Here is a 15,488-nt window from a genome sequence, read left to right as displayed (position 1 = left end):
ACTCTCTTCATGAACATAATTTCCTTATCCATTTTGAATTTTGTGATTTTTAAGGGACTTTTGTGCTTATAATATCTAAACCTATAACTTTCATTTGCCTCTCCATGCACACTTCTAATATTCTGCCAGTAATTCTTACTCATAAATTTTAAAAGAATATAAGTAGAAAATGATTTTTACTGTAATTTAGCATATAATTTCATGAAAATTTCCAATATACAATTTAGGATTTTCTGACTTTCATTGCTCTGGCACTTAAAGTTGCCATTTGCGGACTCTGTGATTGTTGAGTTACAATTCTCTTCAGATTTATGTGTGCATTAGATGAGCCCTAGTGGTCATATTCTTAATAAAAAGATACTCAGCTAATCTTTTCAAATATTAATATAATGAAACCACATTTGATAGCATAAAATTACTAAGAATTCTGGAAATGATTTGATTCATTTGGTTTCATAATATCAGTAATAAACAATGTTAAAGTCAGCTTCTTTTGAGAATCAACTAATTCATGTTAATATTAAATTCACTAATTTAATGTTTCCCCATTTATTTTTGCATATATTTGTCGTGATTCATTCACATCTTAAGCTCCAAGTTTATGTTCATAATTCTCCATTTTCTGCCTAACAATTATCCTTTTGTGTACATGTATTAGTGAGGCTTAAAGAATTTTGTGTTGGATACCTATACAGGGATCCATTTAAGTACTTTGGCTCCAAAAATGTCATAGAGCCAGATGTAGAGATACCAGAGTCCCAATTTTGCACCTTTACTGTTTGTTTTGCCAGAGGTATACAAATACTATTTCAGAATTATACTATGATATTCCAATTTGTATTACATTAAATCAATGAGAGAGTGTAGGTAAAAATAATTGCTGAACAAATAAATAAATTACATTTCTGAAAATTTACTCTGAAGAAAAACATGGTACTGCTCTTACCAAAAACCTTTTTTTAAAAAGTGGATTTGTTTATAGATGTATTTGGTATAGGCTCAATATATGTCAAAAGCAGTGTATTATTTATATTTATATATGAAGAAAGTAAATAGGCAAAATAACCTTTTTTGTTAAGTCAAACTGTCTCCTATGAAATCAGCAGAAGTAAATGGCAGAAAATAGAGCACAAAGCAAGCTTTTTAGTCACTATTTCCCTTATATATGTATTTTATAATTATAACAATATTTAGGTAATAAAACAAGGATGGAGGATTGGAATTTCAGACAAAAATAAAATAATAAATAAAAATCAATGTTTAAGCAGTAAATAAGACCATAAAAATGTGTGTCATTTTTTACTTAAATGAGAAAATATAATGGGCATTCATATTTGTGGTAAATATTAGAAAGACAGTTAAGGGGGGGGAAATACTTTATACTGAACAGGCAGGGGGATATTTTTAAGAGCTAGAATGATGAAATAAAATTTAGAGAATATATATAGATACAGATAGATACATTAACACATAATTCCTAGCTTTATGTTAAGAAATGCCTCAAACTTAAGAGAAATAAGTAGCCTAGGTTTTGATACCTTCCTCCACTAAAATGAACTAGGAGGGCACCTTGGAGCAATGTGGAGAAGGGAAAGCTCTTCTTTATAGCAGAAAGCCTTCCATAGAGGTGGTACGAGTAAAAAAAAAAAAAAAAATATAGCAGAAAGCCATTAGTAAATGTAGAAGGCATGATTGGATTATAAAAATCATTATTTGGTAACTGCAATTGTTAATTTTTTGTGTCAACTTCCCTGGGCCACAGTGCCCAGATACTTGGTCAAATATTATTATAGATGTTTCTGTGAGGGTGTTTTTGGATTAGATTAACATCCATTAATCAGTGGATTTTCCCTAAAGCAGATTGCCCTCCCTAAAGTAGTGGGCTTCAATCAGTTGAAGGTCTTAATATAATAAAACAAAGATTGACCTTCCCCAAGCAAGAGGAATTTCTGCCAGCAGACAGCCTTTTTACTTGAACTGTGACATAAGCTTTTTCCTGGGCCTCTAGCATGATGGCCTTTGGACTTGGACTGCAACATCAGCTCTCCCCTGAGTCTCTAGTCTTCAAGTCTGTCCTGTAGATTTGGGATTTTCAGCCTCCATAATTGTGCAAGCCAACACCTTGAAATAAATCTATACATATACACATATGTATCTTATTGAGTCTGTTTCCAACTCTGAATAATACAATAACCGTAGTACTAATAATTAATTAAGGCAAGAAGCATCAATAGATGCTTAAACTAGTGAGTGAAAATGTACAGATTAAGATATCTACACAGTTCTAAAGAATCTCCTTCATAAAACCATATTATTTACAAAGGGAAAAGAATAACTTGAAAATGAAGAAAACTGGCAGACATCACTTTAATCCACCAATGAAACTTAACAATATCAGTAATTAGACAAAATGACAGAATGTGCTTCCTGATGTGAGGCACTGAAAAGAAAACATTACTTCTGCAATATTCCTGCCAAAAATGCAAAAACCAAATGTTAGTCTAAACATAAGGAAATGTCAAACAAATACAGATTTATGGAGAGTCTAAAAAATAACTGGCCTGTACTCTTCAAAAATGTCTTTGTCATGAAACACACACACACACACACACACACACACACTGAGGATATATTTTCAGATTAAAGAGACTAAATAGACAATGGAACGTTACATACATCCTATTTTTTTTTCATTTGAAGTGCATTTTAGAACAATTAAAAAAAATCACAAAAGTAGATCTGTGGATTAAATAATATTATACTGATGTCTATATCAGTGTGCACTCACTAATCCTTTTTTAATTCAATGGGTTATGATTCATTATTATTAATAATATTATTTTGATGATTTGATTATCTAATGTAGCTATTGAGAAACCCTTCAACATGATTTCTATGACCTTTTAACACATCCTCAACATTATTTAAACCCTTCCTTATTTTTGGCATAACAAGATGATCCAGACTCATCTACTTTTCCTGCTCTATGGAATTAATCATTTTTCCAAGAAGCCCTGGTTCTTTCTAATGGAAACTAGTATTAAGAAATCAAGTTTAGGGTACTAGATGTACTCATTGCCACTGGCTTATCAATGTTTCAAAGATCTCCCAGTGACAAAGCTAGAACATGGATACGGTATACTTATATTTATTTACAACACATCTACCTATATCTGTTTATAGATCTTAATAGTCTATTTACAATTATATCTATCTACCCATCCATCTATCCATCTATCTATCCATCCATCCACATCTATATTAAAAACCATAAGTTCATTTTGATATTTTCACTTCCAGACCCAACTGCAGAATTCATTTTTTCTTTCAATTTCTATATTTGTAACCCCCTTATTCAATTTGAGAAACATAGCTCTTATTATCCATAATATATTTACTTATTTGTGCAATCCTTAAACACATAGAAATTAGCTCCCAAATTACTAACCCAGACCTCTACAAAAAGTAAACCTACAAAATATGGCTCACTATTTTTACAGTTCTCCCCCACTTCATCACGTGAAATAAAGTTTGTTCTGTTAATTTTTGTTTCTATTCAATTTTAATGTTTGTTCTTCAATCTGTTGATGCTATAATACTTATTTTCTCTTTCTGGTTGATTGTTTTTCATAGTATATATTTAAGATGTATAACATGATGTTTTAGTATATATACATAGTAAAATGACTACTACAGTCAAGAAAGTTAATATATGCATTATCTCATATAGTTACCTTGGGAAGGCAGGGTAGTAAGAGAACCTAAAATCTACTCTCTTAGCAAATTTCTAGTATATGATACAATGTAATTAACTGTGGTTCTCATGTTGTATCTAAAATCATTATGGAGATATTCATTCATCCTATATAACTGCACCTTGGTATCCTTTGAGCTACATATCCCCATCTTCCCTCTACTTCTGCCTCTGGTAACCACTGTTCTCTCTGCTTTTATGTATTTGACTCTTTTTGTTGTTGTTGTTTGTTTTTAGACTGTGAGATCATGTAGTACTATTCTTTCTGTGTCTGGCTTGTTTCACTTACCATAAGGTACTCAAGTTTTGTCCGTATTGTCACAAATGGCAAGATCTTTTCAAAGACTGAATAATATTCATATATATATATATATATATATATATATATATATATATATATATATCAGGGGTCCTCAAACTTTTTAAACAGGGGGCCAGTTCACTGTCCCTCAGACCGCTGGAGGGCCACTGGAGAGTGTGACACACATTCCCCATATGCGCACTGTGGGCCTGGGACGAGTCAGCTGCTAAGCAGGACAGGCAGCGTCAGCATTGACAAAAACACCCGGAGGGCCAGATAAATATCCTTGGCGGGCCACATGTGGTCCACAGGCCATAGTTTAAGGACCCCTGATATAATATATATATATATATATATATATATATATATATATCTCACAATTTATGTATTCTCCAGTAAGGGACACTTGTTTCCATCTCTTGGTGTTGTGAATAATATTACAATAAGCATGAGCATTCAGATATCTCTACAAAGTGCTGATTTCGTTACCTTTCAGTATTTACCCAGAATAAGGATTGTTGCATCATATGGTAGTTCTATTATTACTTTTTTGAGGAACCTCCATACTTTTTTCCATAACAGCTGCACCAATTTACATTCCCACCAACAATAAACAAGGGTTCCCATTCCACCACCACACTCAACACTTGTTATCTCTTTTCTTTTTGATAATAGCTATCCTAATAGGAATGAAGTGATATCTAACTGTGGTTTTGATTTGCATTGCCCTGATGATTAGTGATGCTAAGCACGTTTTCATATATCCACTGACCATCTGTATGATTTTTGTGGAGAAATGACCACTCGGGTCTTTTGCCCGATTTTTAATCAAGTTATTTTTATTGTTGTTGTTTGTTTTTGAATTGCCCGAGTTCCTTACATATCTTGCATATTAACCCTTTTTTCATATTTGTGGTTCCCAAATATTTCCTCCCAATCCTTAGACGATCTTTTCTTTTTGTTTATTGTTTCCTATGCTGTGCAGAAGCTTTTTAGTTTGGTAGAGTTTAAAGATTAATAACATTAACAGGATCCCCCAAATTCAGAATTCTACTAAAATGTATAAGCAGAGAATTATTCCTTTCCATTTCATTCCTGTTTAAATTTCCAGATGCACAGGCATTTTGTCTTATTTGCTTTGTTGTAGTTAATTAAGTTCCAGTCGTATGCATTGTAATCAGAGAATATTGTTTGAAATGTTTTTAGTTTATAGGACATAGTGATGTTTTCCTTGTGATTTAATATATGTTCCAATAGCACTTGAGAATAAATTATATTGTTTCCTATCAGAATACAATATAGTGTTTAGTATTTAAAATATATTGTAAATAACGTATTCAAACTAAAGTAATATGTAAATATTTTTATCAAATATATAATAGAATTTAATATCTGTGCATATTTTTTCTTATTGATAATTTTCTTATTTTTGTTCACTTGATCAATTTTATACTGAGAGTGGCATGTTAAAGATTCTATTTATGATTCTATTTATTATATATTTTTCTCTTTACATCTTCTTGAATCTTTTTAATTGTCTGCTTCATATTGGTGTTTTTTTAAATTAATATTCTTAAAAATTTTTAGCCACATATAGAGGGGAGCATTCGGTTAACTTTTTGTAGATACTTATCATTGTTTTGTCATAATTATGATTTCTGATCCTTAGCAATAAAATGTGACTTATTTTTTCACATTGAGTGCTTTTTGCTTTGAATTCTACGTTTTCTAATATCAGTATAACTTCCCTCACTTTCTTGTTTATTTTCTTCTGCCTGGAATGTTTTTTCACTCATCCCTTTATTTTTAGTCTTTCTAGATAATTTTATTCTTTGTATATCTCTGCTTATAGATCTTTTTTGCCTTTTGAGGCAAATTATACATCTTTTTCATTTAATAAGTGAGCTAAGCCTATTCATGTTTTTTGACAAGACTTCTTTGTTAGACTCAACTCTGTTATTTGTGTTATAATTGTTATGTGCATTATATTACATTTACTTGGCTCTTACTCAATGTTATGTGTTTCTTTGCCCCTTTAATTTTTTTGATATTTAAAAGTTATATGGTTACCTTTTCATTTATACATTTTAATGCCTTCATTTCTTTATTCCTTGCCCAATCCTTTGCTCCGTCATTTGTTAGTTTTAAACCATATTCTTTAATCTTTCACATGGTGCTATTAAACCTGTGCCCAACCTTTGCTCTATTTTTATATCTTCAAGTACATTATTAAATACTGTACATTAAGGATTTGGCCCTAATTATCTCTTGGTCAGATGAAGTTCATTTTCTAGTAGACTCTTCAAGAAAGGATCATGAACATAGAAATTCCTGAGATTTTTCAGTGTTTAAAAATATTTTTCTGAAGGTTTAATATTCAAAGGAGATTTTGGATAGAAAAATTCTCAGTTCATCAGAAACTTTTCAAAAGAAGACAAAATAATGGCCAACAAACATATTAAAAAGTGCTCAACATCTCTAATCATTAGGGCAATACAAATCAAAACCATAATGAGATATCACTTAACTCTAGTGAGAATGGCCTTTATCAAAAAGTCCCCATTCTTCTGTCTTCTTTAGAAAAGTTTCTGTTCAAGTCCTTTGCCCACTTTTTAATAGGGTTATTTGATTTTTTTCTTACTGATTTTCGTGAGTTCTAAGTATATTCTAGTTATCAGCCCTTTATCGGATACATAGGATGCAAAAATTTTCTCCCATTCTGTAGGTTGTCTGTTTACTTTCATGACTGTTTCTTTGGCTGTGCAGAAGCTTTTTAGTTTCATCATGTCCCATTTATTTATTTTTGTTGCTGCTTTGATTGCCTTTGGGGACTTCTTCATAAACTCTTTGCCTAAGCCGATGTCTAGGAGAGTGTTTCCAACATTTTCCTCTAGAATTCTAATGGTTTCATACCTTAGGTTTAAGTCTGTTATCCAGCGTGAGTTGGTTTTTGTGAGAGGTGAAAGGTGTGGGTCCTGTTTTAGCCTTCTACTAGAAACTTTTCTAAAGAAGACAGAAGAATGGCCAACAAACATATGAAAAAATGCTCATCATCTCTAATCATCAGGGAAATGCAAATCAAAACTACAATGAGATATCACTTAGCTCCAGTGAGAATGGCCTTTATCAAAAAGTCTCCAAATAACAAATGCTGGCGTGGATGTGGAGAGAGAGGAACACTCCTACACTGCTGGTGGGACTGCAAACTAGTCCAACCTCTGTGGAAAGCAATATGGAGATACCTTAAAGCGATACAAGTGAATCTACCATTTGATCCAGCAATCCCATTGCTGGGCATCTACCCAAATGATCCAATGACACTCTACAAAAAAGACACCTGCACTCGAATGTTTATAGCAGCACAATTCATAATTGCAAGGCTGTGGAAACAGCCCAAGTGTTCATCAATCCAAGAATGGATCAATAAAATGTGGTATATGTATACCATGGAGTACTATTCAGCTCTAAGAAACAACGGTGATATAGCACATCTTATATTTTCCTGGTTAGAGCTGGAACCCATACTACTAAGTGAAGTATCCCAAGAATGGAAAAACAAGCACCACATATACTCACCAGCAAACTGGTATTAGCTGAGTAGCACCTAAGTGGACACATAGGTACTACAGTAACAGGGTATTGGGGAGTGGGGAGGGGAGAAGGGGACGGGCATATACATACATAATGAGTGAGATGTGCACCATCTGAGGGATGGTCATGCTGGAGAATCAGACTTGTGGGGGGAAGGGGGAAAGGGCATTAATTGAAACCTTAAAATCTGTACCCCCATAATATGCCGAAATAAAAAAAAATAAAAATAAATAAAAAAAAGTCCCCAAACAAGAAATACTGGTGTGGATGTGGAGAGATTGGAATACTCTTACAGTGCTGGTGGGACTGCAAATTAGTACAACCCCTGTGGAAAGTAATTTGGAGATACCTCAAAGAGCTAAAAATAGAAATACCATTTGATCCCGCAATCTCAATACTAGGCATCTATCCAAAAGAAAAAAAAACATTCTATAATAAAGACATCTGCATTCAAATATTTATAGCAGCACAATTCACAATTACAAAGATGTAGAAACAACCCAAGTGCCCATCAATATAAGAGTGGATTAATAAAATGTGGCATATGTATACCATGGAATACTACTCAACTATAAAAAACAATGGTGAACTAGCACCTCTTATATTATCCCAAATAGAGCTTGAGCCCATCCTTCTAAGTGAGGTATCACAAGCATGGAAAAACAAGCACCACATATGCTCACCATCAAATTAGTACTAACTGACCAACACTAAGGTGCTCACATGGTAGGTGCTCACTCATTGGGTGCCGGTCAGGTGGGGGGGAGTAAACGCACAACTAATAGAGGCGGAGAACACTGTATGGGGGATGGGCATATGGTGTAACCATGGGCATACATGTAGCTAGGACTTGTAGCCCTAGCTTGGGTGAGGCAAAGGCATTATATGGAACCAAAATGTTTGTACCCCCATAATATTCTGAAATAAAAAAGAAAAGAAAATCTTTGCTTCATGTTTCATTTTATTTTCTTTTCCTTGGGTATTTTGAAAATGATGGTCTATTGTTGCTTTGTTACATATGTTGTTCTTGAGAAGTGTTTTGCTATTGTATGAATAAATCTCTTGCTTTGAATAGTGATTTGATCTTTCTGCCCAGGTATTCTTAGAAATTTTTTCTTTGTCTTAAAATCTGATAGTTTACTGTCTTGAAGTTCACCATTGAGGTCAGTTTTCTGGTACCTGATGCACCATTTCAATATACAAATTCAAATCTTCTACTTTTCCTTAAAGCTTTTTGTCAATTAAATTGTTTGTCATCTTTAGGGACTCCAATTATACAGTAAGTAGTTCAAATTCCCTTACCTGTTTCCCATTTCAACTACTTCCTCTCTGACCATTTTTCTCTTTGTACATTTTTCTTTATCTCATTTTCATTGTTTTGGTTAGTGTGCTTCTTTTCAAATGCCCTTTTTTGTTTTATTCAAATATATTCTTCCTTGTGCAGCTTATAATTTAGGTTGCATTACAGATATGATTTTGTCCTTTTATTCTAATATTAACAGTGTTCATCAAGCTCTTTTAATGTCTTTTGTTATAGTGTATTTCTGTTTTCAGTTTTTGAATTTCTGATTCAGAGTACTCTCTCTTTTGCATTCTCTTTCTCAGACCTGTAGGAGGATATTTAATTCAATTTGGAATGCTGTGTTATGAATCCTTCTGATTTTCCTTCTGTTTGAGGAAATTATCTTCACCTAAATTGTTTGTGTTCTTATTTTCTATTTTATTTCTATAATAGTTCTGTTTAGGTGAAGAATGTGCATCCACATTTCCATGGACCATTCTGGTGAGTTACTGTGTTTTATAAGATTCCTAATTCAAGCACATGATTTTCTGTAGTGTAGCAAAGTATAATTTTCTTGCTGGGTGTTTTTCTTTTTTTATTTATTTAAGGATGAGAGAGGTGAACACAGCAGTTGAGTGCCCCTTTTTGTTTCTTTTTTGGTCTTTAGAGATCATAAATTTTTCCCTGTGTGTTGCCCCTTCACTATGCAGTTTTCATAGGACAATTCTCCCTTTCTTTAATCCTCTTCCCTTCTTCCATGAAAGCATTACCTTCCCAGGATGGTCTGCTTGAAATCTCTGTCCTTTAGTTAGTGCTCTCATCTAGTATATACGTTTGTTTAATTGTTTTCTTCAGTTTTATCTCATTAAGGTGAACTTTCTCTTTCTGGTGGTGGTTTAACCCCTTTATTTTTTCACATTGTGTTTCCAAATTACACTTGTTCTCTAACAAAGCTTCTAACGGATGTAAAGGAGTTAGCTTACTGGGATTTGATGTTTAGTTTTCTTCTTACAGGTCAATTAATGTTTGGGAATTCTCTGCCTTTTAATTATGCCAAGCACACAGGATCTGTGTGACTTGTTATTCTAGTTTGGCTTTACCATTATAGAAGATATATTAAGGATTTGTAGTTATATTGATGCTACCCAGAATTATTCATGTTATTTTTTAAATTACTTTTTATTGAAATAAAAAAAAGTAAAGAGAAAAGTGAATAAAGCAAATTTAAGGGCTCAATAGTTTTTAAATCATCATAAAGATGAAGGCATAGGAAACTGACAGGACCATTTTGCCCATGTCCCAATCCCTAATGCCTTCTACCCAGAGGTAAACATTATCATCATTTACATAAGGATATATTAATTTTGTTTGTTTTTAATATTTATGTCAGTCGAATAATATTGTAGACATCATTTTGTGCCTGGTATATTTCTCTCAAAGTTATATAGTAAGATTCATCTTTGCAATTGGTATATAGTAATATTTCAACTCTTTTCATTGCTATTCATGAATGTCTCTATTTAAGTTAAATTCTCAGTTTGACTCCTAATTCCTCCATATGTCCATTGGTAATATGGATCTCATTCTTTTTGTATGTGCATGAAAGTGGACATTAAAATGCAAAGATTAATGATCACATCAAGACAATCTTGTATATCAGGATGAAACGGTACTAGAATTAAAACTTTTTAAGTTACTATTGAGATAAAATTTTCCCACTGGATAATTATTTAAAAAATAAAAAAGTTTAGCCATTCTCATATTTTATGATCTTTACCTTTGAATATTTATCATAAATCCCGTATCCTTTTTTTTGCAATGGACTTGTCTTTATTTTATACTATGAACTTTTAATTCATTTGCCCTTTTATTTCAGCTATAAAACTAATTTACTTGTGATGAACTATACCCTTAAACAAAAGTCAGCTGCCCTGTAAAACATTCAAACATTAAATTCTGATTTATAAGTGTTATTCAAATAAAGTTAAATCATGTGTGGAAGATATATTTGTAATTATCTCTATCAATATGCCACCCTCTTAGCTGCTAGGCATTTTTAGGAAGAAACCACCTTGTCTCTTAAGTATATTAGAAAGATAGCAAAGGAGTAATATCAACAGTTTTCTACCTGGATTCTGCAGTTTGTTTGTATTAGGGAATCTATAAATGTTTTATTCAATGTTAAAGTTTAACACAATGTTAAACTATTTTGAAAATAGTAATAAATATAACACAAACACATACAAATGTATTACAATTAAAATTGTTTCATAATAGAGACTGAAAGATCAATCAGTATCTTGTGCTGACACATTAACCAATTTTGAATACAGATCTTAGAATTATGTTCTCTTTTTCTTGTAACTATATATTTATTATGAATTTTGTAGCTTATCATTTCTCTTTAGTAGAAATAAAGAAAGAAAAGAAAAGAAGGATAACGGAAGGACAGAAAGAAAGATGGAAGGAAGGGATGTATAGTAAGAAGGAAAAAAGAATGAACAAGACAAGAAGCTTCTATCATTTAACTCCAAATTATATATGTATACTTCTACAGTATGCATGCACTATCATCATATAAATGCCAGGGAATATTTATAAATATCCATTTCTTACTTTCTCTCTTCATGATGCAATAATATTATTTTTTAAAATAACAAGTGAAGGTATAAAATTTTAATGTTTTAAATATAGTACAGCATTCCTTACAGATATTATGGGTTTGGTTCCAGAACATGACAAGAAAATGAATATCACAATAAAACAAATCACACAAATTTTTTGGTTTCCCAGTACATGTAAAAGTTATATTTACAATATACTGTTGTCTAAGTGTGTAATAGCATTGTGTCTAAAATATATGATGTACATATATTAATTCCAAATTACTAGATAAGTAGATAATACTAGATAATAAGTTGTTTCTATCCCCTCATGGATGATTTTGAGGTATTCAAGTCTTCAATGGAGGAAGCAGAACCAACCTCTGCAAGCGTCAAACTTGTTTTCTGCAGCTTCCTCACCTGTCTCAGCCTTCATAGAATTGAAGAGCATTAAGGTCTTACTCTCTGGATTAGGCTTTGGTTTAAGGGAATGTTATTGCTGGTTTGATCTTCTCTGCAGACCACTCAAACTTTATATCGGCAATGGGTTTATTTCACTTTCTTATTATTCATGTTTTCACTGCAGTAGCACTTTTAATTTCCTTCAAGAACTTTTCCCTTGCATTCACAACTTAGTTGACAAAAAAGGCCTAGCTTTCAGCCTACCTCAGCTTTCAATATACCTTCTTCACTGTCTTAGTTTGTTTGCATCACTACAGAGGAACACCTGAGTCTTGATAATTTATAAAGATAAAAGGTTTATTTGGCTCACGGTTCTTCAGGCTGTATAAAAATCATGGTACCAGCATCTGCTTCTGATGAGGGTCTCGGGGAGCTTCCAATCATGGTGGAAGGTGAAGGGGGAACAGACATGTGACATGGCAAGAGAGGCAGCAAGATAGAGTGAGAAGGAGACACCAGACTCTTTTTACCAATCAGTTCTCAAGTGAAATAGTACAGCAAGAAGTCACTCATTACTAAGAGAAAGCCACCAAGACATTCACAACAGATATGCCCTCATGACTAATAGACCTCCCATTAGGAGCCACCTCTAACACTAGGGATCAAATTTCAACATGAGATTTGAAAGGGACAAATCAAGCTGTATCACTCAGTAAGCTTAATCATTTCTAGCTTTGATTTAAAATGAGAGACGTGTGACTTTTCCTTTCAGTTGAACACTAAAAGCTATCATAGAGTTATTAATTGGCCTAATTTCAACATTATTGTGTCTCGGGGAACAAAGAAGTCCAAGGAGTAGGAAAGAGATGTGAATGGACATTTAGTGAAGCAGTCAGAACACACATAACACTTATAAATTAAATTTGTTCTCTTATATGGTGTAGTTTATGGCACCCCAAAAGTATTACAATAATAACATCAAAAATCACTTGTTATAGATCCCCATAACAAATACAATAATAATGAAAAAGTTTGAAATATTGTGAGGATTAACAATATGAGATAATTATTTTGTGCTTTAAATTTAGATGTTTATGATAAAGAATTCATAGATTATATAATACCTGAGCCTCATTTATTTATTTAACACATTTTTTCAAATTTCTGCCTGTGTAAGGTGCTCTTTAGATGTCTGCAGAAGGCCCTCATGAATCGCAAGGCTCACACAAATATGTGATGAATATACAATGTGCCATCATGTTATAATGAATTCTATGAAGAAGAATCAAGCAGAGAAGGAAACTAAAGTAGGACAGGGGAAGGTCAAGCTGGTGAACTAGATGCAGCTTACACACTCTGCTCTCAAGAAAACATACATGGTTTTATATATATACATATAGAGAAGTCATGAATGAGAGAGAGAGGAGAGTAAGAGAGGCAGAGACAGAGGCACAAATTGGACAAGATATAAACAATCTAGGGGAAAATATAAAGAAGCTCATTATATTACTTTTGCAACTTTTATAGGGGTTTGAATTTTTTTCTAAATAAAAGCTAAGGGAAAATGCTTATTCTTTCTGTTATATTGGATGCATATATTCAGTATTCTAGGAGAAAAAGCTTTTTATTATTTTGTCATTTTCTTCAAGAAGGCTGAGAATGCCATCAGCTCTTTGAGTCACATCTCAGTGAGATAAGTATTTTGATTTCCAGCTCTTCTTCCACTCATTATTTTAAGAAAGTTGTACTAATACTGAGCTAAATCCAGGTTCTGGGTGACTCTGCTGCTTGCTCCAGAGATTTGGAGGCTCATGGATGTTTAAGACTGAGCCTATGCAACAAGGGAATAAACCAATGTATCATTTGTGATTCCTGAAATTGAATTTATTCAAGCTATTGGACAACATGATGGAATGGAATGAATGAGAAGGAAGAATTTATAATTTGGTTTGAAATTGTAATGGTATATAATTCTGTCATTTTGTTATGACATCTCTAATCACTGAGTCCTCCCCCTGATTTATTTATTAGCATTTTGATTGCATCCATCTTTGCCATTTCAACTTTTTTTACCCATTCTTATTTTTTCTGAAAAATTCTCTACTCAGATCAAAGAGAAATAAATAGTTGGCAAAGCATCCTTATTACAAACAATTGTATTCATTTTTGCATTGGCTTTGAGCTTTCTATTGCTGTGCTTTAATTATGCCCATCATAATTTCCTAATTTTTAATCTTATATCTTCATCCACTTATTGAACAAATAGCTGTGTGCTCACTGTGCTTCAGATACTATTCTAGGGGCTAATACTATATTCTCTACTTTTTCCCATAGGGCAGGTCCTATTCAAATGCCCGAGATGTAACCACCTCAAATGCCTGAGATGTAACCACCTCCTTGTTTTAAAATTTGATTCCTCCTTACCCAAAGTATATAATATAGTGCTTGCAATTTCCACCATTAGAATCATTCTTTTGAGTTGTCTCTCATCTCCAGGAGATTGCCTGGCATGTAATAGAAGTTGGAAAACATTAACTAATTAATTAATTAAAAATGTAAATAAATTACCTGGGAATGTCAAGTGTTATATATTTGACCAAAAGAATATGACACTGGGTAGCTTTGGCACAAAAGATATTTATTGGAACAGCATGGTATAGTTAAAAACACTGAAGAAATGATACCAAACTGACTCAGAAGGGCAAAATTAGGTAGCTATAGAGAGTAAGGAAGCAGAGACAACATATTTAGGGACATAATCAGGTTAAATACACCTCTGCTACTTTTTATCCTCTGTTCCTCTGGTCAAGTTTCAAATTTTAATGAGACAGGTTCTGATTGGCCTGACTTGGGTCACTTTCTCCCTTTGGCTAGAGTAATACAGCATGATTACATGCAGTGGGGTGAGGAGAGTGTATAGGATAGTTCTTTTTTTTTTTTTTTTTTTTGAGACAGAGTCTCTTTGTTGCCCAGGCTAGAGTGAGTGCCGTGGCGTCAGCCTAGCTCACAGCAACCTCAAACTCCTGGGCTCGAGTGATCCTTCTGCCTCAGCCTCCCGGGTAGCTGGGACTACAGGCATGCGCCACCATGCCCGGCTAATTTTTTATATATATATATCAGTTGGCCAATTAATTTCTTTCTATTTATAGTAGAGACGGGGTCTCGCTCTTGCTCAGGCTGGTTTCGAACTCCTGACCTTGAGCAATCCGCCCGCCTCGGCCTCCCAAGAGCTAGGATTACAGGCGTGAGCCACAGCGCCCGGCCAGGATAGTTCTTTATATTAAAATAGATCAACTTTAATCACGGGAAGTGGGAATAGAAGCTGTTTTAGTTTTCTATTGCTACTATAACAAATTACCACAAATCTAGTAGCTCAAAACAACCAGATTTATTACACTACAGCTCTGTAGACCTGAAATCCAACAAGAATCTTACTGGACAAAAATCAAGGTAGTGGCAGGGCTGCATTCCCTTTTGGAGATTCTAGGGCAGAATTCATTCTCTTGCCTGTACAGCTTCTAGAGGCCATCTACATTCCTTGGCTCATGGTCTCCT

Source organism: Microcebus murinus, chromosome X (assembly GCF_040939455.1).
Source record: "Microcebus murinus isolate Inina chromosome X, M.murinus_Inina_mat1.0, whole genome shotgun sequence".
Classification (NCBI taxonomy): domain Eukaryota; kingdom Metazoa; phylum Chordata; class Mammalia; order Primates; family Cheirogaleidae; genus Microcebus; species Microcebus murinus.
Note: the sequence above shows the minus strand (reverse complement) of the source record.